This window comes from Liolophura sinensis, chromosome 1, assembly GCF_032854445.1.
Source record: "Liolophura sinensis isolate JHLJ2023 chromosome 1, CUHK_Ljap_v2, whole genome shotgun sequence".
Classification (NCBI taxonomy): domain Eukaryota; kingdom Metazoa; phylum Mollusca; class Polyplacophora; order Chitonida; family Chitonidae; genus Liolophura; species Liolophura sinensis.
Window position 1 is genome coordinate 65,149,123 of NC_088295.1, and position 26,804 is coordinate 65,175,926.

At 39.5% G+C, this 26,804-nt stretch overlaps 32 non-coding genes across 32 annotated transcripts; all 32 read right to left on the reverse strand.

The window, feature by feature from the left end:
* Positions 1 to 2,846: 2,846 nt before the first annotated feature.
* Positions 2,847 to 2,919, reverse strand: Trnav-uac (transfer RNA valine (anticodon UAC)). The gene has a single exon. It is a non-coding gene; the product is annotated as a tRNA-Val (tRNA).
* A 586-nt stretch (positions 2,920 to 3,505) lies between these two features.
* Trnav-cac (transfer RNA valine (anticodon CAC)) lies at positions 3,506 to 3,578 on the reverse strand. The gene has a single exon. It is a non-coding gene; the product is annotated as a tRNA-Val (tRNA).
* Positions 3,579 to 5,014: 1,436 nt separating this feature from the next.
* Positions 5,015 to 5,087, reverse strand: Trnav-aac (transfer RNA valine (anticodon AAC)). Its single transcript has one exon. It is a non-coding gene; the product is annotated as a tRNA-Val (tRNA).
* A 154-nt stretch (positions 5,088 to 5,241) lies between these two features.
* On the reverse strand, positions 5,242 to 5,314 carry Trnav-uac (transfer RNA valine (anticodon UAC)). Its single transcript has one exon. It is a non-coding gene; the product is annotated as a tRNA-Val (tRNA).
* Positions 5,315 to 5,899: 585 nt separating this feature from the next.
* On the reverse strand, positions 5,900 to 5,972 carry Trnav-cac (transfer RNA valine (anticodon CAC)). Its single transcript has one exon. It is a non-coding gene; the product is annotated as a tRNA-Val (tRNA).
* Positions 5,973 to 7,408: 1,436 nt separating this feature from the next.
* Trnav-aac (transfer RNA valine (anticodon AAC)) lies at positions 7,409 to 7,481 on the reverse strand. Its single transcript has one exon. It is a non-coding gene; the product is annotated as a tRNA-Val (tRNA).
* A 266-nt stretch (positions 7,482 to 7,747) lies between these two features.
* Positions 7,748 to 7,817, reverse strand: Trnav-uac (transfer RNA valine (anticodon UAC)). The gene has a single exon. It is a non-coding gene; the product is annotated as a tRNA-Val (tRNA).
* Positions 7,818 to 8,401: 584 nt separating this feature from the next.
* Trnav-cac (transfer RNA valine (anticodon CAC)) lies at positions 8,402 to 8,474 on the reverse strand. Its single transcript has one exon. It is a non-coding gene; the product is annotated as a tRNA-Val (tRNA).
* A 1,354-nt stretch (positions 8,475 to 9,828) lies between these two features.
* On the reverse strand, positions 9,829 to 9,901 carry Trnav-aac (transfer RNA valine (anticodon AAC)). The gene has a single exon. It is a non-coding gene; the product is annotated as a tRNA-Val (tRNA).
* A 154-nt stretch (positions 9,902 to 10,055) lies between these two features.
* Positions 10,056 to 10,128, reverse strand: Trnav-uac (transfer RNA valine (anticodon UAC)). The gene has a single exon. It is a non-coding gene; the product is annotated as a tRNA-Val (tRNA).
* A 573-nt stretch (positions 10,129 to 10,701) lies between these two features.
* Trnav-cac (transfer RNA valine (anticodon CAC)) lies at positions 10,702 to 10,774 on the reverse strand. Its single transcript has one exon. It is a non-coding gene; the product is annotated as a tRNA-Val (tRNA).
* Positions 10,775 to 12,210: 1,436 nt separating this feature from the next.
* On the reverse strand, positions 12,211 to 12,283 carry Trnav-aac (transfer RNA valine (anticodon AAC)). The gene has a single exon. It is a non-coding gene; the product is annotated as a tRNA-Val (tRNA).
* A 155-nt stretch (positions 12,284 to 12,438) lies between these two features.
* On the reverse strand, positions 12,439 to 12,511 carry Trnav-uac (transfer RNA valine (anticodon UAC)). Its single transcript has one exon. It is a non-coding gene; the product is annotated as a tRNA-Val (tRNA).
* A 586-nt stretch (positions 12,512 to 13,097) lies between these two features.
* Trnav-cac (transfer RNA valine (anticodon CAC)) lies at positions 13,098 to 13,170 on the reverse strand. The gene has a single exon. It is a non-coding gene; the product is annotated as a tRNA-Val (tRNA).
* A 1,434-nt stretch (positions 13,171 to 14,604) lies between these two features.
* Positions 14,605 to 14,677, reverse strand: Trnav-aac (transfer RNA valine (anticodon AAC)). Its single transcript has one exon. It is a non-coding gene; the product is annotated as a tRNA-Val (tRNA).
* Positions 14,678 to 14,832: 155 nt separating this feature from the next.
* Positions 14,833 to 14,905, reverse strand: Trnav-uac (transfer RNA valine (anticodon UAC)). Its single transcript has one exon. It is a non-coding gene; the product is annotated as a tRNA-Val (tRNA).
* A 585-nt stretch (positions 14,906 to 15,490) lies between these two features.
* On the reverse strand, positions 15,491 to 15,563 carry Trnav-cac (transfer RNA valine (anticodon CAC)). The gene has a single exon. It is a non-coding gene; the product is annotated as a tRNA-Val (tRNA).
* A 1,436-nt stretch (positions 15,564 to 16,999) lies between these two features.
* Positions 17,000 to 17,072, reverse strand: Trnav-aac (transfer RNA valine (anticodon AAC)). Its single transcript has one exon. It is a non-coding gene; the product is annotated as a tRNA-Val (tRNA).
* A 156-nt stretch (positions 17,073 to 17,228) lies between these two features.
* Trnav-uac (transfer RNA valine (anticodon UAC)) lies at positions 17,229 to 17,301 on the reverse strand. The gene has a single exon. It is a non-coding gene; the product is annotated as a tRNA-Val (tRNA).
* A 589-nt stretch (positions 17,302 to 17,890) lies between these two features.
* Positions 17,891 to 17,963, reverse strand: Trnav-cac (transfer RNA valine (anticodon CAC)). The gene has a single exon. It is a non-coding gene; the product is annotated as a tRNA-Val (tRNA).
* Positions 17,964 to 18,978: 1,015 nt separating this feature from the next.
* Trnav-aac (transfer RNA valine (anticodon AAC)) lies at positions 18,979 to 19,051 on the reverse strand. The gene has a single exon. It is a non-coding gene; the product is annotated as a tRNA-Val (tRNA).
* A 266-nt stretch (positions 19,052 to 19,317) lies between these two features.
* On the reverse strand, positions 19,318 to 19,387 carry Trnav-uac (transfer RNA valine (anticodon UAC)). The gene has a single exon. It is a non-coding gene; the product is annotated as a tRNA-Val (tRNA).
* Positions 19,388 to 19,971: 584 nt separating this feature from the next.
* Trnav-cac (transfer RNA valine (anticodon CAC)) lies at positions 19,972 to 20,044 on the reverse strand. Its single transcript has one exon. It is a non-coding gene; the product is annotated as a tRNA-Val (tRNA).
* Positions 20,045 to 21,400: 1,356 nt separating this feature from the next.
* Positions 21,401 to 21,473, reverse strand: Trnav-aac (transfer RNA valine (anticodon AAC)). Its single transcript has one exon. It is a non-coding gene; the product is annotated as a tRNA-Val (tRNA).
* Positions 21,474 to 21,627: 154 nt separating this feature from the next.
* On the reverse strand, positions 21,628 to 21,700 carry Trnav-uac (transfer RNA valine (anticodon UAC)). Its single transcript has one exon. It is a non-coding gene; the product is annotated as a tRNA-Val (tRNA).
* A 590-nt stretch (positions 21,701 to 22,290) lies between these two features.
* Positions 22,291 to 22,363, reverse strand: Trnav-cac (transfer RNA valine (anticodon CAC)). The gene has a single exon. It is a non-coding gene; the product is annotated as a tRNA-Val (tRNA).
* Positions 22,364 to 23,378: 1,015 nt separating this feature from the next.
* Trnav-aac (transfer RNA valine (anticodon AAC)) lies at positions 23,379 to 23,451 on the reverse strand. Its single transcript has one exon. It is a non-coding gene; the product is annotated as a tRNA-Val (tRNA).
* Positions 23,452 to 23,718: 267 nt separating this feature from the next.
* Trnav-uac (transfer RNA valine (anticodon UAC)) lies at positions 23,719 to 23,789 on the reverse strand. The gene has a single exon. It is a non-coding gene; the product is annotated as a tRNA-Val (tRNA).
* A 581-nt stretch (positions 23,790 to 24,370) lies between these two features.
* Trnav-cac (transfer RNA valine (anticodon CAC)) lies at positions 24,371 to 24,443 on the reverse strand. Its single transcript has one exon. It is a non-coding gene; the product is annotated as a tRNA-Val (tRNA).
* Positions 24,444 to 25,800: 1,357 nt separating this feature from the next.
* Trnav-aac (transfer RNA valine (anticodon AAC)) lies at positions 25,801 to 25,873 on the reverse strand. The gene has a single exon. It is a non-coding gene; the product is annotated as a tRNA-Val (tRNA).
* A 154-nt stretch (positions 25,874 to 26,027) lies between these two features.
* On the reverse strand, positions 26,028 to 26,100 carry Trnav-uac (transfer RNA valine (anticodon UAC)). Its single transcript has one exon. It is a non-coding gene; the product is annotated as a tRNA-Val (tRNA).
* A 589-nt stretch (positions 26,101 to 26,689) lies between these two features.
* Trnav-cac (transfer RNA valine (anticodon CAC)) lies at positions 26,690 to 26,762 on the reverse strand. Its single transcript has one exon. It is a non-coding gene; the product is annotated as a tRNA-Val (tRNA).
* Positions 26,763 to 26,804: the final 42 nt, after the last annotated feature.

Genomic DNA, 26,804 nt, shown 5'->3' on the forward strand with positions numbered 1-26,804 from the left:
CCACAAAGCGAGTGAACGGAGTAATACATGCCTACAGACCTAATCGTCGACATGGTCGGCTTAATCCGTTCATGGTAGGGACTAAGAGATCTGGGAGTACATGCAGCCGTCAGCGGATCGCATAACACACCTCGTATACGTTATATTGCCCGTGTATGGCTAATGCCAAACGTCTATTGTGGTGGCTGTGTCATAGGTTATAAAGGGACCACAGGGTAGTGAGCCCAAGTTCTATCCCCAGTCGGGTGGTGATTTGGTAAACTTTTCTGAAGATTTAAAATAACAAAACAGATTCATTTATTGGAGAAAAGTTTCGAGGAGAATCATCGGTTGTGACATATCTCACTGGCCCCATGTTACTGGAACGGAACTAAATGTAACCCTTTGATAACTGTACTAAAACAATGTACTGATGTCTAAGCATTTAACACATTCACACATTCAGATTGTGACAATAAGAGTTTATGAAAAAGTTCTTTTGTAGCCCTCTGAAGGCTGGAGGAGAATCTGTGTTGATAAGTTCTCGTGTTTGCTCCCAATTCCATCTTGAAACTGCAATAACGTGAAAAACAATTCACGGATTGCATCCAAATATGTAGGGGTTATCACACCAACGGAAATGCTGATAGACGGATGGACAAAAAGACCGACACATCGCTATATTCATCCGGATAGGGTAGAAGAGTCCTATCGAATTGGTGTGCACTGAATCATTACAGAATACATGGGTTGCCTCTAAATGCGTGAAAATAACAGTAAGTCAGTGTCTGTAACCTTGCACAAAACTCTCAGGTGGTCATTACTTACAAGACGTGTTAACTTGCGGACGGTCGCGGGTTTTCCCTAGGCTCTGTCCGGTTTCCTCCCACTATAATGCTGGTCGACGTCGTATAAGTGAAATATTCTGGAGTGCTGTGTAAATCAACAATGTAATAAATATATATATACGTATGAATATCGCCCAATTCCGTGTTAAAGAAGACAGGCGGCCTTTGGTGTCCCTGCATTCATGCCGGTTCTGGCGAGGTTCGAACTCGCGACATTCTGCTTGTATATCAGACGTGATAACCACTGCACCACGCAACCAATGATATTTCAGTTGTGTTTATAGCTTACCAGTGTAGACGTCTTTGCCATGTCATGAGAAATCATGTGACCCGGGTGGAAAGCACAATCAAAACGTGGCAACAGTTGGTTCCAAATCCATGACTCCAAGGCCGAAGAAGAAAAACTACGAAGCCCACACTCTTGAAAAGTTATGAGAGGAAGTAATGGAGTGGAAACCAATACTTGTTGTGTACAGTTATAAGCTTAACATGAAGACAAGACAAGAAACATGATCGGCTCAATCCACACACAACCTGAATGCTCAATACGTGGTGAAGAATCTATTCTCTTGAGCAAAACATGAGAAAAGGCAAAGAAGAACATTTTTTTTACAGACCTTCGCCACCTTTTGCGTGTTAAGCATACGTGATAACCACTACAATACGGAACTATTTCGGTATATGATCTATGTTTTTTGGCATCTCATGCACGAATGAACTACTGTAAAATACTTATTATTCGCTGCAATTTTACTTTCGCGAATTTTCTACTAAGATTTGTCCGCGGGAATTAATTTTCGCGTATCTTAGAGAATACTTAAAGAAAAAAAACGGATGCGAAAGTCTTCAAATTTTCCAAGATATAATATGGCCGAAATTATTCAAGCACGTAAAACATGTATCATCATGGGTGGCTTTTATCCCGCTTTGTTGCCTGCAGTGTTGCTAATTCTCGTGATCTGGATCAAAGATTAAAACAATTGAGGATGGAATGTCACTTCGTGAAAAGATTACTTGCGCACCCACTTAAATCAATAATGAGCACTTTTAAACACCTGGCAAAGTCACCTTTTCAAGGGTTCAAGGCGAAACATATGAATTTACCATTATCGGCGCCACTCACTCATTATTTATCAAGCAACACAGTATGTTGGTTATTGTTTTCCGTTTTTATCGCCCTCTGTAGCAGGTCAGAAACCGCACACATTGCCGTAGCTGTCAAATGGCCATTGTCTTGTTGTACACACTTCACAGTTTGTTAGAAGCTCACTCATTTGATCACAGGAAACACACAGCCAATGGGATAGTGTGTATCAGAGCGACACTCATTAGGAGCCAACAAGCGCTGGTGTCTACTTTTCTTTCACCTGGCATAGCGAAGACTGATCAAACTAAAGACGAATAAACTCCCACGTTGTTTTATACCCACCAAGAATTAGCACCAGAGTTTGTATGCATTTAAACCATAATTTCCCTTCAGTGCGGTTCAAAAATGTAACTAGCCCGTCGGGCTTTCTTAGCGCGACTGCCGACACCTTGGCAAAGATTTCACTTCATTATTACTACTAACTGTAGTATATGATTCAGTGTTGGACATTTATTTGGCTGGAATTATTTTTGGCGCTAAATTATTAGGTACTCCACAGTATAACTTTGGGGGAAAGAAACTCATTTGGTGCAACTGACCGAAAGGAAATCGCCACTAAGGCCGTTAACACATCTTTGTGATAACTTCGCTTGAGATAAAAAAAGGTTGTGGCGAAGTTCGAACTCGCCACCTTCTGCGTGTAAAGCAGAAGTGATAACCACTAAACTACCAAAAGGCAAAGAAGAAAAAATAGAAAAGGTTCGGAACACTACGGAACCATTTCGACGAAAACTCTATGTTATTGGGCATCTCATGCACGAATGAAGTGTAACGTTTTGGGGGGGAAAAACTCATTTCGTGGCTTTGACCAAAATGAAATCTCCAATACGACCATTAAGACATCTTTGTGAGGACTTCAATTGAGATAAAACAGGTTCTGGCGAGGTTCGAACTCGCGACCTTCTGCGTGTAAAGCAGACGTGATAACCACTACACCACAGAACCAATAGGTTTTCGTATGTGTTTATGGCTTACTTGTGTAGAAGTGTTTGCCATGTCATGAGAAATCAATATGTCCCACGTGGAGGCCACAAGCAAAACGTGGCAAGAGTTTTTTTTTGAAAATTGTTGAGTTTATTCCCAATTTGTCATCAAATACACAAGATTTAACCATGACCGGCTTTCACAAACTTTTGAAATCACAAAGCAGTCTTAATTAAAATAAAATATCACAGAGAAGATGACTGCTTTGTGAATAGAACAATTGCACATTAGCCGCTCATTTCAATAAATACACTAATTTATCATTGCGTAATGTACAGAAGACTTTTTTTACACAACAGATTTTCTCACAAGATGGCCTATCTAGCCGAAAAAAGTCAACATGAATATGTGTTTTAATAATTCCTTTGGCAGCCTTAACGATGGCAACAGCATCCCTGTTCCTTTTCTAAAATATTGTGCCGTTGCGTGCACACCAAATACTAAACTGAAGAACACATATGACATACACCCCGTGGCCAGAGTTGCTTCTAAATCCATGACCCAAAGGCCCAAGAAGTTTGAAAAGAATTAAAGAAATATACCTTACAGGTTTCGGCGAGGTTCGAACTCGCGACCTTCTGCGTGTGAAGCAGACGTGATAACCACTACACTACGAAACCCTCTCTCTAGAGAACTTATGAGAGGAAGTAATGGAGTGGAAATCGATACTTGTTGTGTACAATTACAAACTTAACATGATGGCAAGACAAGAAACATAATCGGCTAAATCCACACACAGCCTGAATTTCTCAATACGTGATGAAGAATCTATTCTCTTGAGCAAAACATGAGAAAAGGCAAAGAAGAACATTTTTTACAGACCTTCGCCACCTTTTGCGTGTTAAGCATACGTGATAACCACTACAATACGGAACTATTGCGGTATATGATCTATGTTTTTTGGCATCTCATGCACGAATGATCTACTGTAAAATACTTATTATTCGCTGCAATTTTACTTTCGCGAATTTTCTACTAAGATTTGTCCGCGAGAATTAATTTTCGCGTATGTAAGAGAATACTTAGAAAATAAAAACGGATGTGAAAGTCTTAACATTTTCCAAGATATAATATGGCCGAAATGATTCAAGCACGTAAAGCATGTATCATCATGGGTGGCTTTTATCCCGCTTTGTTGCCTGCAGTGTCGCTAATTCTCGTGATCTGGATCAAAGATTAAAACAATTGAAAATGGATTATGACTTCGTGAGAAGATTACTTTCGCACCCACTTAAATCAATAATGAGCACTTTTAAACACCTGGCAAAGGGATCTGTCACCTTTTCAACGGTTCAAGGGAAAACATATGAATTTACCATTATCGGCGCCACTCACTCATTATTTATCAAGCAACACAGAAAGTTGTGTATTGTTTTCCGTTTTTATCGCCCTCTGTAGCAGGTCAGAAACCGCACACATTGCCGTAGCTGTCAAATGGCCATTGTCTTGTTGTACACACTTCACAGTTTGTTAGAAGCTCACCCATTTAATCACAGGAAACACACAGCCAATGGGATAGTGTGTATCAGAGCGACATTCATTAGAAGCCAACAAGTGCTGGTGTCTACTTTTCTTTCAACTTGCATAGCGAAGACTGATCAAACCAAAGACAAATAAACTCCCACGTTGTTTTATACCCAGCAAGCAATAGCACCAGAGTGTGTATGCATTTAAACCATAATTTCCCTTCAGTGCGGTTCAAAAATGTAACTAGCCCGTCGGGCTTTCTTAGCGCAACTGCCGACACCTTGGCAAAGATTTCACTTCATTATTACTACTAACTGTAGTATATGATTCAGTGTTGGACATTTATTCGGCTGGAATTATTTTTGGCGGTATATTATTAGGTACTCCACAGTATAACTTTGGGGGAAAGAAACTCATTTGGTGCAACTGACCAAAAGGAAATCGCCACTAAGGCCGTTAACACATCTTTGTGATAACTTCGCTTGAGATAAAAAAGGTTGTGGCGAAGTTCGAACTCGCCACCTTCTGCGTGTAAAGCAGAAGTGATAACCACTAAACTACCAAAAGGCAAAGAAGAAAAACATACAATAGGTTCCGGCGAAGCTCGAACTCGCGGCCTTCTGCGTGTTAAGCAGACGTGATAACCACTACACTACGGAACCATTTCGAAGAAAACTCTATATTATTGGGCATCTCATGCACGAATGAAGTATAACGTTTTGGGGGTGAAAAAACTCATTTCGTGACTCTGACCAAGATAAAATCTCCAGTACGACCATTAACACATCTTCGTGAGGACTTCAATTGAGATAAAACAGGTTCTGGCGAGGTTCGAACTCGCGACCTTCTGCGTGTAAAGCAGACGTGATAACCACTACACCACAGAACCAATAGGTTTTCGTATGTGTTTATGGCTTACTTGTGTAGAAGTGTTTGCCATGTCATGAGAAATCAATATGTCCCACGTGGAGGCCACAAGCAAAACGTGGCAAGAGTTTTTTTTGAAAATTGTTGAGTTTATTCCCAATTTGTCATCAAATACACAAGATTTAACCATGACCGGCTTTCACAAACTTTTGAAATCACAAAGCAGTCTTAATTAAAATAAAATATCACAGAGAAGATGACTGCTTTGTGAATAGAACAATTGCACATTAGCCGCTCATTTCAATAAATACACTAATTTATCATTGCGTAATGTACAGAAGACTTTTTTTACACAACAGATTTTCTCACAAGATGGCCTATCTAGCCGAAAAAAGTCAACATGAATATGTGTTTTAATAATTCCTTTGGCAGCCTTAACGATGGCAACAGCATCCCTGTTCCTTTTCTAAAATATTATGCCGTTGCGTGCACACCAAATACTAAACTGAAGAACACATATGACATACAACCCGTGGCCAGAGTTGCTTCTAAATCCATGACCCAAAGGCCCAAGAAGTTTGAAAAGAATTAAAGAAATATACCTTACAGGTTTCGGCGAGGTTCGAACTCGCGACCTTCTGCGTGTGAAGCAGACGTGATAACCACTACACTACGAAACCCTCTCTCTAGAGAACTTATGAGAGGAAGTAATGGAGTGGAAATCGATACTTGTTGTGTACAATTACAAACTTAACATGAAGACAAGACAAGAAACATGATCGGCTAAATCCACACACAGCCTGAATTTCTCAATACGTGATGAAGAATCTATTCTCTTGAGCAAAACATGAGAAAAGGCAAAGAAGAACATTTTTTACAGACCTTCGCCACCTTTTGCGTGTTAAGCATACGTGATAACCACTACAATACGGAACTATTGCGGTATATGATCTATGTTTTTTGGCATCTCATGCACGAATGATCTACTGTAAAATACTTATTATTCGCTGCAATTTTACTTTCGCGAATTTTCTACTAAGATTTGTCCGCGAGAATTAATTTTCGCGTATGTCAGAGAATACTTAGAAAATAAAAACGGATGTGAAAGTCTTAACATTTTCCAAGATATAATATGGCCGAAATGATTCAAGCACGTAAAGCATGTATCATCATGGGTGGCTTTTATCCCGCTTTGTTGCCTGCAGTGTCGCTAATTCTCGTGATCTGGATCAAAGATTAAAACAATTGAAAATGGATTATGACTTCGTGAGAAGATTACTTTCGCACCCACTTAAATCAATAATGAGCACTTTTAAACACCTGGCAAAGGGATCTGTCACCTTTTCAACGGTTCAAGGGAAAACATATGAATTTACCATTATCGGCGCCACTCACTCATTATTTATCAAGCAACACAGAAAGTTGTGTATTGTTTTCCGTTTTTATCGCCCTCTGTAGCAGGTCAGAAACCGCACACATTGCCGTAGCTGTCAAATGGCCATTGTCTTGTTGTACACACTTCACAGTTTGTTAGAAGCTCACCCATTTAATCACAGGAAACACACAGCCAATGGGATAGTGTGTATCAGAGCGACATTCATTAGAAGCCAACAAGTGCTGGTGTCTACTTTTCTTTCAACTTGCATAGCGAAGACTGATCAAACCAAAGACAAATAAACTCCCACGTTGTTTTATACCCAGCAAGCAATAGCACCAGAGTGTGTATGCATTTAAACCATAATTTCCCTTCAGTGCGGTTCAAAAATGTAACTAGCCCGTCGGGCTTTCTTAGCGCAACTGCCGACACCTTGGCAAAGATTTCACTTCATTATTACTACTAACTGTAGTATATGATTCAGTGTTGGACATTTATTCGGCTGGAATTATATTTGGCGGTATATTATTAGGTACTCCACAGTATAACTTTGGGGGAAAGAAACTCATTTGGTGCAACTGACCAAAAGGAAATCGCCACTAAGGCCGTTAACACATCTTTGTGATAACTTCGCTTGAGATAAAAAAGGTTGTGGCGAAGTTCGAACTCGCCACCTTCTGCGTGTAAAGCAGAAGTGATAACCACTAAACTACCAAAAGGCAAAGAAGAAAAACATACAATAGGTTCCGGCGAGGCTCGAACTCGCGGCCTTCTGCGTGTTAAGCAGACGTGATAACCACTACACTACGGAACCATTTTGACGAAAACTCTATATTATTGGGCATCTCATGCACGAATGAAGTATAACGTTTTGGGGGTGAAAAAACTCATTTCGTGACTCTGACCAAGATAGAATCTCCAGTACGACCATTAACACATCTTCGTGAGGACTTCAATTGAGATAAAACAGGTTCTGGCGAGGTTCGAACTCGCGAAAACTCATTTCGTGACTCTGACCAAGATAGAATCTCCAGTACGACCATTAACACATCTTCGTGAGGACTTCAATTGAGATAAAACAGGTTCTGGCGAGGTTCGAACTCGCGACCTTCTGCGTGTAAAGCAGACGTGATAACCACTACACCATACCAATAGGTTTTCATATGTGTTTATGGCTTACTTGTGTAGAAGTGTTTGCCATGTCATGAGAAATCAATATGTCCCACGTGGAGGCCACAAGCAAAACGTGGAAAGAGTTTTTTTTGAAAATTGTTGAGTTTATTCCCAATTTGTCATCAAATACACAAGATTTAACCATGACCGGCTTTCACAAACTTTTGAAATCACAAAGCAGTCTTCATTAAAATAAAATATCACAGAGAAGATGACTGTTTGTGAATAGAACAATTGCACATTAGCCGCTCATTTCAATAAATACACTAATTTATCATTGCGTAATGTACAGAAGACTTTGTTTATATAACAGATTTTCTCACAAGATGGCCTATCTAGCCGAAAAAAGTCAACATGAATACGTGTTTTAACATTTCCTTTGGCAGCCTTAACGATGGCAACAGCATCCCTGTTCCTTTTCTAAAATATTATGCCGTTGCGTGCATACCAAATACTAAACTGAAGAACACATATGACATACAACCCGTGGCCAGAGTTGCTTCTAAATCCATGACCCAAAGGCCCAAGAAGTTTGAAAAGAATTAAAGAAATATACCTTACAGGTTTCGGCGAGGTTCGAACTCGCGACCTTCTGCGTGTGAAGCAGACGTGATAATCACTACACTACGAAACCCTCTCTCTAGAGAAATTATGAGAGGAAGTAATGGAGTGGAAATCGATACTTGTTGTGTACAATTACAAACTTAACATGAAGACAAGACAAGAAACATGATCGGCTAAATCCACACACAGCCTGAATTTCTCAATACGTGATGAAGAATCAATTCTCTTGAGCAAAACATGAGAAAAGGCAAAGAAGAACATTTTTTACAGACCTTCGCCACCTTTTGCGTGTTAAGCATACGTGATAACCACTACAATACGGAACTATTGCGGTATATGATCTATGTTTTATGGCATCTCATGCACGAATGATCTACTGTAAAATACTTATTATTCGCTGCAATTTTACTTTCGCGAATTTTCTACTAAGATTTTACTAATGATTTACTAATGATTCAAGCACGTAAAGCATGTATCATCGTGGGTGGCTTTTATCCCGCTTTGTTGCCTGCAGTGTCGCTAATTCTCGTGATCTGGATCAAAGATTAAAACAATTGAAAATGGATTATGACTTCGTGAGAAGATTACTTTCGCACCCACTTAAATCAATAATGAGCACTTTTAAACACCTGGCAAAGGTATCTGTCACCTTTTCAACGGTTCAAGGGAAAACATATGAATTTACCATTATCGGCGCCACTCACTCATTATTTATCAAGCAACACAGAAAGTTGTGTATTGTTTTCCGTTTTTATCGCCCTCTGTAGCAGGTCAGAAACCGCACACATTGCCGTAGCTGTCAAATGGCCATTGTCTTGTTGTACACACTTCACAGTTTGTTAGAAGCTCACCCATTTAATCACAGGAAACACACAGCCAATGGGATAGTGTGTATCAGAGCGACATTCATTAGAAGCCAACAAGTGCTGGTGTCTACTTTTCTTTCAACTTGCATAGCGAAGACTGATCAAACCAAAGACAAATAAACTCCCACGTTGTTTTATACCCAGCAAGCAATAGCACCAGAGTGTGTATGCATTTAAACCATAATTTCCCTTCAGTGCGGTTAAAAAATGTAACTACCCCGTCGGGCTTTCTTAGCGCAACTGCCGACACCTTGGCAAAGATTTCACTTCATTATTACTACTAACTGTAGTATATGATTCAGTGTTGGACATTTATTCGGCTGAATTATTTTTGGCGGTATATTATTAGGTACTCCACAGTATAACTTTGGGGGAAAGAAACTCATTTGGTGCAACTGACCAAAAGGAAATCGCCACTAAGGCCGTTAACACATCTTTGTGATAACTTCGCTTGAGATAAAAAAGGTTGTGGCGAAGTTCGAACTCGCCACCTTCTGCGTGTAAAGCAGAAGTGATAACCACTAAACTACCAAAAGGCAAAGAAGAGAAACATACAATAGGTTCCGGCGAGGCTCGAACTCGCGGCCTTCTGCGTGTTAAGCAGACGTGATAACCACTACACTACGGAACCATTTCGACGAAAACTCTATATTATTGGGCATCTCATGCACGAATGAAGTATAACGTTTTGGGGGTGAAAAAACTCATTTCGTGACTCTGACCAAAATAAAATCTCCAGTACGACCATTAACACATCTTCGTGAGGACTTCAATTGAGATAAAACAGGTTCTGGCGAGGTTCGAACTCGCGACCTTCTGCGTGTAAAGCAGACGTGATAACCACTACACCACAGAACCAATAGGTTTTCGTATGTGTTACTTACTTGTGTAGAAGTGTTTGCCATGTCATGAGAAATCAATATGTCCCACGTGGAGGCCACAAGCAAAACGTGGCAAGAGTTTTTTTTTGAAAATTGTTGAGTTTATTCCCAATTTGTCATCAAATACACAAGATTTAACCATGACCGGCTTTCACAAACTTTTGAAATCACAAAGCAGTCTTAATTAAAATAAAATATCACAGAGAAGATGACTGCTTTGTGAATAGAACAATTGCACATTAGCCGCTCATTTCAATAAATACACTAATTTATCATTGCGTAATGTACAGAAGACTTTGTTTACACAACAGATTTTCTCACTATCTAGCCGAAAAAAGTCAACATGAATATGTGTTTTAATAATTCCTTTGGCAGCCTTAACGATGGCAACAGCATCCCTGTTCCTTTTCTAAAATATTATGCCGTTGCGTGCACACCAAATACTAAACTGAAGAACACATAAGACATACACCCCGTGGCCAGAGTTGCTTCTAAATCCATGACCCAAAGGCCCAAGAAGTTTAAAAAGAATTAAAGAAATATACCTTACAGGTTTCGGCGGGGTTCGAACTCGCGACCTTCTGCGTGTGAAGCAGACGTGATAACCACTACACTACGAAACCCTCTCTCTAGAGAACTTATGAGAGGAAGTAATGGAGTGGAAATCGATACTTGTTGTGTACAATTACAAACTTAACATGAAGACAAGACAAGAAACATGATCGGCTAAATCCACACACAGCCTGAATTTCTCAATACGTGATGAAGAATCTATTCTCTTGAGCAAAACATGAGAAAAGGCAAAGAAGAACATTTTTTACAGACCTTCGCCACCTTTTGCGTGTTAAGCAAACGTGATAACCACTACAATACGGAACTATTGCGGTATATGATCTATGTTTTTTGGCATCTCATGCACGAATGATCTACTGTAAAATACTTATTATTCGCTGCATTTTTACTTTCGCGAATTTTCTACTAAGATTTGTCCGCGAGAATTAATTTTCGCGTATGTAAGAGAATACTTAGAAAATAAAAACGGATGTGAAAGTCTTAACATTTTCCAAGATATAATATGGCCGAAATGATTCAAGCACGTAAAGCATGTATCATCATGGGTGGCTTTTATCCCGCTTTGTTGCCTGCAGTGTCGCTAATTCTCGTGATCTGGATCAAAGATTAAAACAATTGAAAATGGATTATGACTTCGTGAGAAGATTACTTTCGCACCCACTTAAATCAATAATGAGCACTTTTAAACACCTGGCAAAGGGATCTGTCACCTTTTCAACGGTTCAAGGGAAAACATATGAATTTACCATTGTCGGCGCCACTCACTCATTATTTATCAAGCAACACAGAAAGTTGTGTATTGTTTTCCGTTTTTATCGCCCTCTGTAGCAGGTCAGAAACCGCACACATTGCCGTAGCTGTCAAATGGCCATTGTCTTGTTGTACACACTTCACAGTTTGTTAGAAGCTCACCCATTTAATCACAGGAAACACACAGCCAATGGGATAGTGTGTATCAGAGCGACATTCATTAGAAGCCAACAAGTGCTGGTGTCTACTTTTCTTTCAACTTGCATAGCGAAGACTGATCAAACCAAAGACAAATAAACTCCCACGTTGTTTTATACCCAGCAAGCAATAGCACCAGAGTGTGTATGCATTTAAACCATAATTTCCCTTCAGTGCGGTTCAAAAATGTAACTAGCCCGTCGGGCTTTCTTAGCGCAACTGCCGACACCTTGGCAAAGATTTCACTTCATTATTACTACTAACTGTAGTATATGATTCAGTGTTGGACATTTATTCGGCTGGAATTATTTTTGGCGGTATATTATTAGGTACTCCACAGTATAACTTTGGGGGAAAGAAACTCATTTGGTGCAACTGACCAAAAGGAAATCGCCACTAAGGCCGTTAACACATCTTTGTGATAACTTCGCTTGAGATAAAAAAGGTTGTGGCGAAGTTCAAACTCGCCACCTTCTGCGTGTAAAGCAGAAGTGATAACCACTAAACTACCAAAAGGCAAAGAAGAAAAACATACAATAGGTTCCGGCGAGGCTCGAACTCGCGGCCTTCTGCGTGTTAAGCAGACGTGATAACCACTACACTACGGAACCATTTCGACGAAAACTCTATATTATTGGGCATCTCATGCACGAATGAAGTATAACGTTTTGGGGGTGAAAAAAACTCATTTCGTGACTCTGACCAAGATAAAATCTCCAGTACGACCATTAACACATCTTCGTGAGGACTTCAATTGAGATAAAACAGGTTCTGGCGAGGTTCGAACTCGCGACCTTCTGCGTGTAAAGCAGACGTGATAACCACTACACCACAGAACCAATAGGTTTTCGCATGTGTTTATGGCTTACTTGTGTAGAAGTGTTTGCCATGTCATGAGAAATCAATATGTCCCACGTGGAGGCCACAAGCAAAACGTGGCAAGAGTTTTTTTTTGAAAATTGTTGAGTTTATTCCCAATTTGTCATCAAATACACAAGATTTAACCATGACCGGCTTTCACAAACTTTTGAAATCACAAAGCAGTCTTAATTAAAATAAAATATCACAGAGAAGATGACTGCTTTGTGAATAGAACAATTGCACATTAGCCGCTCATTTCAATAAATACACTAATTTATCATTGCGTAATGTACAGAAGACTTTTTTTACACAACAGATTTTCTCACAAGATGGCCTATCTAGCCGAAAAAAGTCAACATGAATATGTGTTTTAATAATTCCTTTGGCAGCCTTAACGATGGCAACAGCATCCCTGTTCCTTTTCTAAAATATTATGCCGTTGCGTGCACACCAAATACTAAACTGAAGAACACATATGACATACAACCCGAGGCCAGAGGTGCTTCTAAATCCATGACCCAAAGGCCCAAGAAGTTTGAAAAGAATTAAAGAAATATACCTTACAGGTTTCGGCGAGGTTCGAACTCGCGACCTTCTGCGTGTGAAGCAGACGTGATAACCACTACACTACGAAACCCTCTCTCTAGAGAACTTATGAGAGGAAGTAATGGAGTGGAAATCGATACTTGTTGTGTACAATTACAAACTTAACATGATGGCAAGACAAGAAATATAATCGGCTAAATCCACACACAGCCTGAATTTCTCAATACGTGATGAAGAATCTATTCTCTTGAGGAAAACATGAGAAAAGGCAAAGAAGAACATTTTTTACAGACCTTCGCCACCTTTTGCGCGTTAAGCATACGTGATAACCACTACAATACGGAACTATTGCGGTATATGATCTATGTTTTTTGGCATCTCATGCACGAATGATCTACTGTAAAATACTTATTATTCGCTGCAATTTTACTTTCGCGAATTTTCTACTAAGATTTGTCCGCGAGAATTAATTTTCGCGTATCTAAGAGAATACTTAGAAAATAAAAACACATGTGAAAGTCTTAACATTTTCCAAGATATAATATGGCCGAAATGATTCAAGCACGTAAAGCATGTATCATCATGGGTGGCTTTTATCCCGCTTTGTTGCCTGCAGTGTCGCTAATTCTCGTGATCTGGATCAAAGATTAAAACAATTGAAAATGGATTATGACTTCGTGAGAAGATTACTTTCGCACCCACTTAAATCAATAATGAGCACTTTTAAACACCTGGCAAAGGGATCTGTCACCTTTTCAACGGTTCAAGGGAAAACATGAATTTACCATTATCGGCGCCACTCACTCATTATTTATCAAGCAACACAGAAAGTTGTGTATTGTTTTCCGTTTTTATCGCCCTCTGTAGCAGGTCAGAAACCGCACACATTGCCGTAGCTGTCAAATGGCCATTGTCTTGTTGTACACACTTCACAGTTTGTTAGAAGCTCACCCATTTAATCACAGGAAACACACAGCCAATGGGATAGTGTGTATCAGAGCGACATTCATTAGAAGCCAACAAGTGCTGGTGTCTACTTTTCTTTCAACTTGCATAGCGAAGACTGATCAAACCAAAGACAAATAAACTCCCACGTTGTTTTATACCCAGCAAGCAATAGCACCAGAGTGTGTATGCATTTAAACCATAATTTCCCTTCAGTGCGGTTCAAAAATGTAACTAGCCCGTCGGGCTTTCTTAGCGCAACTGCCGACACCTTGGCAAAGATTTCACTTCATTATTACTACTAACTGTAGTATATGATTCAGTGTTGGACATTTATTCGGCTGGAATTATTTTTGGCGGTATATTATTAGGTACTCCACAGTATAACTTTGGGGGAAAGAAACTCATTTGGTGCAACTGACCAAAAGGAAATCGCCACTAAGGCCGTTAACACATCTTTGTGATAACTTCGCTTGAGATAAAAAAGGTTGTGGCGAAGTTCGAACTCGCCACCTTCTGCGTGTAAAGCAGAAGTGATAACCACTTAACTACCAAAAGGCAAAGAAGAAAAACATACAATAGGTTCCGGCGAAGCTCGAACTCGCGGCCTTCTGCGTGTTAAGCAGACGTGATAACCACTACACTACGGAACCATTTCGACGAAAACTCTATATTATTGGGCATCTCATGCACGAATGAAGTATAACGTTTTGGGGGTGAAAAAAACTCATTTCGTCACTCTGACCAAGATAAAATCTCCAGTACGACCATTAACACATCTTCGTGAGGACTTCAATTGAGATAAAACAGGTTCTGGCGAGGTTCGAACTCGCGACCTTCTGCGTGTAAAGCAGACGTGATAACCACTACACCACAGAACCAATAGGTTTTCGTATGTGTTTATGGCTTACTTGTGTAGAAGTGTTTGCCATGTCATGAGAAATCAATATGTCCCACGTGGAGGCCACAAGCAAAACGTGGCAAGAGTTTTTTTTTGAAAATTGTTGAGTTTATTCCCAATTTGTCATCAAATACACAAGATTTAACCATGACCGGCTTTCACAAACTTTTGAAATCACAAAGCAGTCTTAATTAAAATAAAATATCACAGAGAAGATGACTGCTTTGTGAATAGAACAATTGCACATTAGCCGCTCATTTCAATAAATACACTAATTTATCATTGCGTAATGTACAGAAGACTTTTTTACACAACAGATTTTCTCACAAGATGGCCTATCTAGCCGAAAAAAGTCAACATGAATATGTGTTTTAATAATTCCTTTGGCAGCCTTAACGATGGCAACAGCATCCCTGTTCCTTTTCTAAAATATTATGCCGTTGCGTGCACACCAAATACTAAACTGAAGAACACATATGACATACAACCCGAGGCCAGAGGTGCTTCTAAATCCATGACCCAAAGGCCCAAGAAGTTTGAAAAGAATTAAAGAAATATACCTTACAGGTTTCGGCGAGGTTCGAACTCGCGACCTTCTGCGTGTGAAGCAGACGTGATAACCACTACACTACGAAACCCTCTCTCTAGAGAACTTATGAGAGGAAGTAATGGAGTGGAAATCGATACTTGTTGTGTACAATTACAAACTTAACATGAAGACAAGACAAGAAACATAATCGGCTAAATCCACACACAGCCTGAATTTCTCAATACGTGATGAAGAATCTATTCTCTTGAGCAAAACATGAGAAAAGGCAAAGAAGAACATTTTTTACAGACCTTCGCCACCTTTTGCGTGTTAAGCATACGTGATAACCACTACAATACGGAACTATTGCGGTATATGATCTATGTTTTTTGGCATCTCATGCACGAATGATCTACTGTAAAATACTTATTATTCGCTGCAATTTTACTTTCGCGAATTTTCTACTAAGATTTGTCCGCGAGAATTAATTTTCGCGTATGTAAGAGAATACTTAGAAAATAAAAACGGATGTGAAAGTCTTAACATTTTCCAAGATATAATATGGCCGAAATGATTCAAGCACGTAAAGCATGTATCATCATGGGTGGCTTTTATCCCGCTTTGTTGCCTGCAGTGTCGCTAATTCTCGTGATCTGGATCAAAGATTAAAACAATTGAAAATGGAGTATGACTTCGTGAGAAGATTACTTTCGCACCCACTGAAATCAATAATGAGCACTTTTAAACACCTGGCAAAGGGATCTGTCACCTTTTCAACGGTTCAAGGGAAAACATATGAATTTACCATTATCGGCGCCACTCACTCATTATTTATCAAGCAACACAGAAAGTTGTGTATTGTTTTCCGTTTTTATCGCCCTCTGTAGCAGGTCAGAAACCGCACACATTGCCGTAGCTGTCAAATGGCCATTGTCTTGTTGTACACACTTCACAGTTTGTTAGAAGCTCACCCATTTAATCACAGGAAACACACAGCCAATGGGATAGTGTGTATCAGAGCGACATTCATTAGAAGCCAACAAGTGCTGGTGTCTACTTTTCTTTCAACTTGCATAGCGAAGACTGATCAAACCAAAGACAAATAAACTCCCACGTTGTTTTATACCCAGCAAGCAATAGCACCAGAGTGTGTATGCATTTAAACCATAATTTCCCTTCAGTACGGTTCAAAAATGTAACTAGCCCGTCGGGCTTTCTTAGCGCAACTGCCGACACCTTGGCAAAGATTTCACTTCATTATTACTACTAACTGTAGTATATGATTCAGTGTTGGACATTTATTCGGCTGGAATTATTTTTGGCGGTATATTATTAGGTACTCCACAGTATAACTTTGGGGGAAAGAAACTCATTTGGTGCAACTGACCAAAAGGAAATCGCCACTAAGGCCGTTAACACATCTTTGTGATAACTTCGCTTGAGATAAAAAAGGTTGTGGCGAAGTTCGAACTCGCCACCTTCTGCGTGTAAAGCAGAAGTGATAACCACTAAACTACCAAAAGGCAAAGAAGAAAAACATACAATAGGTTCCGGCGAAGCTCGAACTCGCGGCCTTCTGCGTGTTAAGCAGACGTGATAACCACTACACTACGGAACCATTTCGACGAAAACTCTATATTATTGGGCATCTCATGCACGAATGAAGTATAACGTTTTGGGGGTGAAAAAAACTCATTTCGTGACTCTGACCAAGATAAAATCTCCAGTACGACCATTAACACATCTTCGTGAGGACTTCAATTGAGATAAAAACAGGTTCTGGCGAGGTTCGAACTCGCGACCTTCTGCGTGTAAAGCAGACGTGATAACCACTACACCACAGAACCAATAGGTTTTCGTATGTGTTTATGGCTTACTTGTGTAGAAGTGTTTGCCATGTCATGAGAAATCAATGTGTCCCACGTGGAGGCAACCACGAAGCAAAACGTGGCAAGAGTTTTTTTTGAAAATTGTTGAGTTTATTCCCAATTTGTCATCAAATACACAAGATTTAACCATGACCGGCTTTCACAAACTTTTGAAATCACAAAGCAGTCTTAATTAAAATAAAATATCACAGAGAAGATGACTGCTTTGTGAATAGAACAATTGCACATTAGCCGCTCATTTCAATAAATACACTAATTTATCATTGCGTAATGTACAGAAGACTTTGTTTATACAACAGATTTTCTCACAAGATGGCCTATCTAGCCGAAAAAAGTCAACATGAATATGTGTTTTAATAATTCCTTTGGCAGCCTTAACGATGGCAATAGCATCCCTGTTCCTTTTCTAAAATATTATGCCGTTGCGTGCACACCAAATACTAAACTGAAGAACACATATGACATACAACCCGTGGCCAGAGTTGCTTCTAAATCCATGACCCAAAGGCCCAAAAAGTTTGAAAAGAATAAAAGAAATATACCTTAAAGGTTTCGGCGAGGTTCGAACTCGCGACCTTCTGCGCGTGAAGCAGACGTGATAACCACTACACTACGAAACCCTCTCTCTAGAGAACTTATGAGAGGAAGTAATGGAGTGGAAATCGATACTTGTTGTGTACAATTACAAACATGAAGACAAGACAAGAAACATGATCGGCTAAATCCACACACAGCCTGAATTTCTCAATACGTGATGAAGAATCTATTCTCTAGAGCAAAACATGAGAAAAGGCAAAGAAGAACATTTTTTACATACCTTCGCCACCTTTTGCGTGTTAAGCATACGTGATAACCACTACAATACGGAACTATTGCGGTATATGATCTATGTTTTTTGGCATCTCATGCACGAATGATCTACTGTAAAATACTTATTATTCGCTGCAATTTTACTTTCGCGAATTTTCTACTAAGATTTGTCCGCGAGAATTAATTTTCGCGTATCTAAGAGAATACTTAGAAAATAAAAACGGATGTGAAAGTCTTAACATTTTCCAAGATATAATATGCCGAAATGATTCAAACACGTAAAGCATGTATCATCATGGGTGGCTTTTATCCCGCTTTGTTGCCTGCCAGTGTCGCTAATTCTCGTGATCTGGATCAAAGATTAAAACAATTGAAAATGGATTATGACTTCGTGAGAAGATTACTTTCGCACCCACTTAAATCAATAATGAGCACTTTTAAACACCTGGCAAAGGGATCTGTCACCTTTTCAACGGTTCAAGGGAAAACATATGAATTTACCATTATCGGCGCCACTCACTCATTATTTATCAAGCAACACAGAAAGTTGTGTATTGTTTTCCGTTTTTTATCGCCCTCTGTAGCAGGTCAGAAACCGCACACATTGCCGTAGCTGTCAAATGGCCATTGTCTTGTTGTACACACTTCACAGTTGTTAGAAGCTCACCCATTTAAACACAGGAAACACACAGCCAATGGGATAGTGTGTATCAGAGCGACATTCATTAGAAGCCAACAAGTGCTGGCGTCTACTTTTCTTTCAACTTGCATAGCGAAGACTGATCAAACCAAAGACAAATACAAAAAATAAAAAAAACATACAATAGGTTCCGGCGAGGCTCGAACTCGCGGCCTTCTGCGTGTTAAGCAGACGTGATAACCACTACACTACGGAACCATTTCGACGAAAACTCTATATTATTGGGCATCTCATGCACGAATGAAGTATAACGTTTTGGGGGTGAAAAAACTCATTTCGTGACTCTGACCAAGATAGAATCTCCAGTACGACCATTAACACATCTTCGTGAGGACTTCAATTGAGATAAAACAGGTTCTGGCGAGGTTCGAACTCGCGAAAACTCATTTCGTGACTCTGACCAAGATAGAATCTCCAGTACGACCATTAACACATCTTCGTGAGGACTTCAATTGAGATAAAACAGGTTCTGGCGAGGTTCGAACTCGCGACCTTCTGCGTGTAAAGCAGACGTGATAACCACTACACCATATCAATAGGTTTTCATATGTGTTTATGGCTTACTTGTGTAGAAGTGTTTGTCATGTCATGAGAAATCAATATGTCCCACGTGGAGGCCACAAGCAAAACGTGGAAAGAGTTTTTTTTGAAAATTGTTGAGTTTATTCCCAATTTGTCATCAAATACACAAGATTTAACCATGACCGGCTTTCACAAACTTTTAAAATCACAAAGCAGTCTTCATTAAAATAAAATATCACAGAGAAGATGACTGTTTGTGAATAGAACAATTGCACATTAGCCGCTCATTTCAATAAATACACTAATTTATCATTGCGTAATGTACAGAAGACTTTGTTTATACAACAGATTTTCTCACAAGATGGCCTATCTAGCCGAAAAAAGTCAACATGAATACGTGTTTTAATAATTCCTTTGGCAGCCTTAACGATGGCAACAGCATCCCTGTTCCTTTTCTAAAATATTATGCCGTTGCGTGCATATCAAATACTAAACTGAAGAACACATATGACATACAACCCGTGGCCAGAGTTGCTTCTAAATCCATGACCCAAAGGCCCAAGAAGTTTGAAAAGAATTAAAGAAATATACCTTACAGGTTTCGGCGAGGTTCGAACTCGCGACCTTCTGCGTGTGAAGCAGACGTGATAACCACTACACTACGAAACCCTCTCTCTAGAGAACTTATGAGAGGAAGTAATGGAGTGGAAATCGATACTTGTTGTGTACAATTACAAACTTAACATGAAGACAAGACAAGAAACATGATCGGCTAAATCCACACACAGCCTGAATTTCTCAATACGTGATGAAGAATCTATTCTCTAGAGCAAAACATGAGAAAAGGCAAAGAAGAACATTTTTTACAGACCTTCGCCACCTTTTGCGTGTTAAGCATACGTGATAACCACTACAATACGGAACTATTGCGGTATATGATCTATGTTTTATGGCATCTCATGCACGAATGATCTACTGTAAAATACTTATTATTCGCTGCAATTTTACTTTCGCGGAATTTCTACTAAGATTTTACTAATGATTTACTAATGATTCAAGCACGTAAAGCATGTATCATCATGGGTGGCTTTTATCCCGCTTTGTTGCCTGCAGTGTCGCTAATTCTCGTGATCTGGATCAAAGATTAAAACAATTGAAAATGGAGTATGACTTCGTGAGAAGATTACTTTCGCACCCACTTAAATCAATAATGAGCACTTTTAAACACCTGGCAAAGGGATCTGTTACCTTTTCAACGGTTCAAGGGAAAACATATGAATTTACCATTATCGGCGCCACTCACTCATTATTTATCAAGCAACACAGAAAGTTGTGTATTGTTTTCCGTTTTTATCGCCCTCTGTAGCAGGTCAGAAACCGCACACATTGCCGTAGCTGTCAAATGGCCAGTGTCTTGTTGTACACACTTCACAGTTTGTTAGAAGCTCACCCATTTAATCACAGGAAACACACAGCCAATGGGATAGTGTGTATCAGAGCGACATTCATTAGAAGCCAACAAGTGCTGGTGTCTACTTTTCTTTCAACTTGCATAGCGAAGACTGATCAAACCAAAGACAAATAAACTCCCACGTTGTTTTATACCCAGCAAGCAATAGCACCAGAGTGTGTATGCATTTAAACCATAATTTCCCTTCAGTGCGGTTCAAAAATGTAACTAGCCCGTCGGGCTTTCTTAGCGCAACTGCCGACACCTTGGCAAAGATTTCACTTCATTATTACTACTAACTGTAGTATATGATTCAGTGTTGGACATTTATTCGGCTGGAATTATATTTGGCGGTATATTATTAGGTACTCCACAGTATAACTTTGGGGGAAAGAAACTCATTTGGTGCAACTGACCAAAAGGAAATCGCCACTAAGGCCGTTAACACATCTTTGTGATAACTTCGCTTGAAATAAAAAATGGTTGTTGCGAAGTTCGAACTCGCCACCTTCTGCGTGTAAAGCAGAAGTGATAACCACTAAACTACCAAAAGGCAAAGAAGAAAAACATACAATAGGTTCCGGCGAGGCTCGAACTCGCGGCCTTCTGCGTGTTAAGCAGACGTGATAACCACTACACTACGGAACCATTTCGACGAAAACTCTATATTATTGGGCATCTCATGTACGAATGAAGTATAACGTTTTGGGGGTGAAAAAACTCATTTCGTGACTCTGACCAACATAAAATCTCCAGTACGACCATTAACACATCTTCGTGAGGACTTCAATTGAGATAAAACAGGTTCTGGCGAGGTTCGAACTCGCGACCTTCTGCGTGTAAAGCAGACGTGATAACCACTACAACACAGAACCAATAGGTTTTCATATGTGTTTATGGCTTACTTGTGTAGAAGTGTTTGCCATGTCATGAGAAATCAATGTGTCCCACGTGGAGGCAACCACGAAGCAAAACGTGGCAAGAGTTTTTTTTGAAAATTGTTGAGTTTATTCCCAATTTGTCATCAAATACACAAGATTTAACCATGACCGGCTTTCACAAACTTTTGAAATCACAAAGCAGTCTTAATTAAAATAAAATATCACAGAGAAGATGACTGCTTTGTGAATAGAACAATTGCACATTAGCCGCTCATTTCAATAAATACACTAATTTATCATTGCGTAATGTACAGAAGACTTTGTTTATACAACAGATTTTCTCACAAGATGGCCTATCTAGCCGAAAAAAAGTCAACATGAATATGTGTTTTAATAATTCCTTTGGCAGCCTTAACGATGGCAATAGCATCCCTGTTCCTTTTCTAAAATATTATGCCGTTGCGTGCACACCAAATACTAAACTGAAGAACACATATGACATACAACCCGTGGCCAGAGTTGCTTCTAAATCCATGACCCAAAGGCCCAAAAAGTTTGAAAAGAATAAAAGAAATATACCTTAAAGGTTTCGGCGAGGTTCGAACTCGCGACCTTCTGCGTGTGAAGCAGACGTGATAACCACTACACTACGAAACCCTCTCTCTAGAGAACTTATGAGAGGAAGTAATGGAGTGGAAATCGATACTTGTTGTGTACAATTACAAACATGAAGACAAGACAAGAAACATGATCGGCTAAATCCACACACAGCCTGAATTTCTCAATACGTGATGAAGAATCTATTCTCTAGAGCAAAACATGAGAAAAGGCAAAGAAGAACATTTTTTACATACCTTCGCCACCTTTTGCGTGTTAAGCATACGTGATAACCACTACAATACGGAACTATTGCGGTATATGATCTATGTTTTTTGGCATCTCATGCACGAATGATCTACTGTAAAATACTTATTATTCGCTGCAATTTTACTTTCGCGAATTTTCTACTAAGATTTGTCCGCGAGAATTAATTTTCGCGTATCTAAGAGAATACTTAGAAAATAAAAACGGATGTGAAAGTCTTAACATTTTCCAAGATATAATATGGCCGAAATGATTCAAACACGTAAAGCATGTATCATCATGGGTGGCTTTTATCCCGCTTTGTTGCCTGCAGTGTCGCTAATTCTCGTGATCTGGATCAAAGATTAAAACAATTGAAAATGGATTATGACTTCGTGAGAAGATTACTTTCGCACCCACTTAAATCAATAATGAGCACTTTTAAACACCTGGCAAAGGGATCTGTCACCTTTTCAACGGTTCAAGGGAAAACATATGAATTTACCATTATCGGCGCCACTCACTCATTATTTATCAAGCAACACAGAAAGTTGTGTATTGTTTTCCGTTTTATCGCCCTCTGTAGCAGGTCAGAAACCGCACACATTGCCGTAGCTGTCAAATGGCCATTGTCTTGTTGTACACACTTCACAGTTTGTTAGAAGCTCACCCATTTAAACACAGGAAACACACAGCCAATGGGATAGTGTGTATCAGAGCGACATTCATTAGAAGCCAACAAGTGCTGGCGTCTACTTTTCTTTCAACTTGCATAGCGAAGACTGATCAAACCAAAGACAAATACAAAAAAATAAAAAAAACATACAATACGTTCCGGCGAGGCTCGAACTCGCGGCCTTCTGCGTGTTAAGCAGACGTGATAACCACTACACTACGGAACCATTTCGACGAAAACTCTATATTATTGGGCATCTCCATGCACGAATGAAGTATAACGTTTTGGGGGTGAAAAAACTCATTTCGTGACTCTGACCAAGATAGAATCTCCAGTACGACCATTAACACATCTTCGTGAGGACTTCAATTGAGATAAAACAGGTTCTGGCGAGGTTCGAACTCGCGAAAACTCATTTCGTGACTCTGACCAAGATAGAATCTCCAGTACGACCATTAACACATCTTCGTGAGGACTTCAATTGAGATAAAACAGGTTCTGGCGAGGTTCGAACTCGCGACCTTCCTGCGTGTAAAGCAGACGTGATAACCACTACACCATATCAATAGGTTTTCATATGTGTTTATGGCTTACTTGTGTAGAAGTGTTTGTCATGTCATGAGAAATCAATATGTCCCACGTGGAGGCCACAAGCAAAACGTGGAAAGAGTTTTTTTTGAAATTGTTGAGTTTATTCCAATTTGTCATCAAATACACAAGATTTAACCATGACCGGCTTTCACAAACTTTTAAAATCACAAAGCAGTCTTCATTAAAATAAAATATCACAGAGAAGATGACTGTTTGTGAATAGAACAATTGAACATTAGCCGCTCATTTCAATAAATACACTAATTTATCATTGCGTAATGTACAGAAGACTTTGTTTATACAACAGATTTTCTCACAAGATGGCCTATCTAGCCGAAAAAAGTCAACATGAATACGTGTTTTAATAATTCCTTTGCAGCCTTAACGATGGCAACAGCATCCCTGTTCCTTTTCTAAAATATTATGCCGTTGCGTGCATATCAAATACTAAACTGAAGAACACATATGACATACAACCCGTGGCCAGAGTTGCTTCTAAATCCATGACCCAAAGGCCCAAGAAGTTTGAAAAGAATTAAAGAAATATACCTTACAGGTTTCGGCGAGGTTCGAACTCGCGACCTTCTGCGTGTGAAGCAGACGTGATAACCACTACACTACGAAACCCTCTCTCTAGAGAACTTATGAGAGGAAGTAATGGAGTGGAAATCGATACTTGTTGTGTACAATTACAAACTTAACATGAAGACAAGACAAGAAACATGATCGGCTAAATCCACACACAGCCTGAATTTCTCAATACGTGATGAAGAATCTATTCTCTAGAGCAAAACATGAGAAAAGGCAAAGAAGAACATTTTTTACAGACCTTCGCCACCTTTTGCGTGTTAAGCATACGTGATAACCACTACAATACGGAACTATTGCGGTATATGATCTATGTTTTATGGCATCTCATGCACGAATGGATCTACTGTAAAATACTTATTATTCGCTGCAATTTTACTTTCGCGGAATTTCTACTAAGATTTTACTAATGATTTACTAATGATTCAAGCACGTAAAGCATGTATCATCATGGGTGGCTTTTATCCCGCTTTGTTGCCTGCAGTGTCGCTAATTCTCGTGATCTGGATCAAAGATTAAAACAATTGAAAATGGAGTATGACTTCGTGAGAAGATTACTTTCGCACCCACTTAAATCAATAATGAGCACTTTTAAACACCTGGCAAGGGATCTGTTACCTTTTCAACGGTTCAAGGGAAAACATATGAATTTACCATTATCGCGCCACTCACTCATTATTTATCAAGCAACACAGAAAGTTGTGTATTGTTTTCCGTTTTTTAATCGCCCTCTGTAGCAGGTCAGAAACCGCACACATTGCCGTAGCTGTCAAATGGCCAGTGTCTTGTTGTACACACTTCACAGTTTGTTAGAAGCTCACCCATTTATTCACAGGAAACACACAGCCAATGGGATAGTGTGTATCAGAGCGACATTCATTAGAAGCCAACAAGTGCTGGTGTCTACTTTTCTTTCAACTTGCATAGCGAAGACTGATCAAACCAAAGACAAATAAACTCCCACGTTGTTTTATACCCAGCAAGCAATAGCACCAGAGTGTGTATGCATTTAAACCATAATTTCCCTTCAGTGCGGTTCAAAAATGTAACTAGCCCGTCGGGCTTTCTTAGCGCAACTGCCGACACCTTGGCAAAGATTTCACTTCATTATTACTACTAACTGTAGTATATGATTCAGTGTTGGACATTTATTCGGCTGGAATTATATTTGGCGGTATATTATTAGGTACTCCACAGTATAACTTTGGGGGAAAGAAACTCATTTGGTGCAACTGACCAAAAGGAAATCGCCACTAAGGCCGTTAACACATCTTTGTGATAACTTCGCTTGAAATAAAAAATGGTTGTTGCGAAGTTCGAACTCGCCACCTTCTGCGTGTAAAGCAGAAGTGATAACCACTAAACTACCAAAAGGCAAAGAAGAAAAACATACAATAGGTTCCGGCGAGGCTCGAACTCGCGGCCTTCTGCGTGTTAAGCAGACGTGATAACCACTACACTACGGAACCATTTCGACGAAAACTCTATATTATTGGGCATCTCATGTACGAATGAAGTATAACGTTTTGGGGGTGAAAAAACTCATTTCGTGACTCTGACCAACATAAAATCTCCAGTACGACCATTAACACATCTTCGTGAGGACTTCAATTGAGATAAAACAGGTTCTGGCGAGGTTCGAACTCGCGACCTTCTGCGTGTAAAGCAGACGTGATAACCACTACAACACAGAACCAATAGGTTTTCATATGTGTTTATGGCTTACTTGTGTAGAAGTGTTTGCCATGTCATGAGAAATCAATGTGTCCCACGTGGAGGCAACCACGAAGCAAAACGTGGCAAGAGTTTTTTTGTAAAATTGTTGAGTTTATTCCCAATTTGTCATCAAATACACAAGATTTAACCATGACCGGCTTTCACAAACTTTTGAAATCACAAAGCAGTCTTAATTAAAATAAAATATCACAGAGAAGATGACTGCTTTGTGAATAGAACAATTGCACATTAGCCGCTCATTTCAATAAATACACTAATTTATCATTGCGTAATGTACAGAAGACTTTGTTTATACAACAGATTTTCTCACAAGATGGCCTATCTAGCCGAAAAAAGTCAACATGAATATGTGTTTTAATAATTCCTTTGGCAGCCTTAACGATGGCAATAGCATCCCTGTTCCTTTTCTAAAATATTATGCCGTTGCGTGCACACCAAATACTAAACTGAAGAACACATATGACATACAACCCGTGGCCAGAGTTGCTTCTAAATCCATGACCCAAAGGCCCAAAAAGTTTGAAAAGAATAAAAGAAATATACCTTAAAGGTTTCGGCGAGGTTCGAACTCGCGACCTTCTGCGTGTGAAGCAGACGTGATAACCACTACACTACGAAACCCTCTCTCTAGAGAACTTATGAGAGGAAGTAATGGAGTGGAAA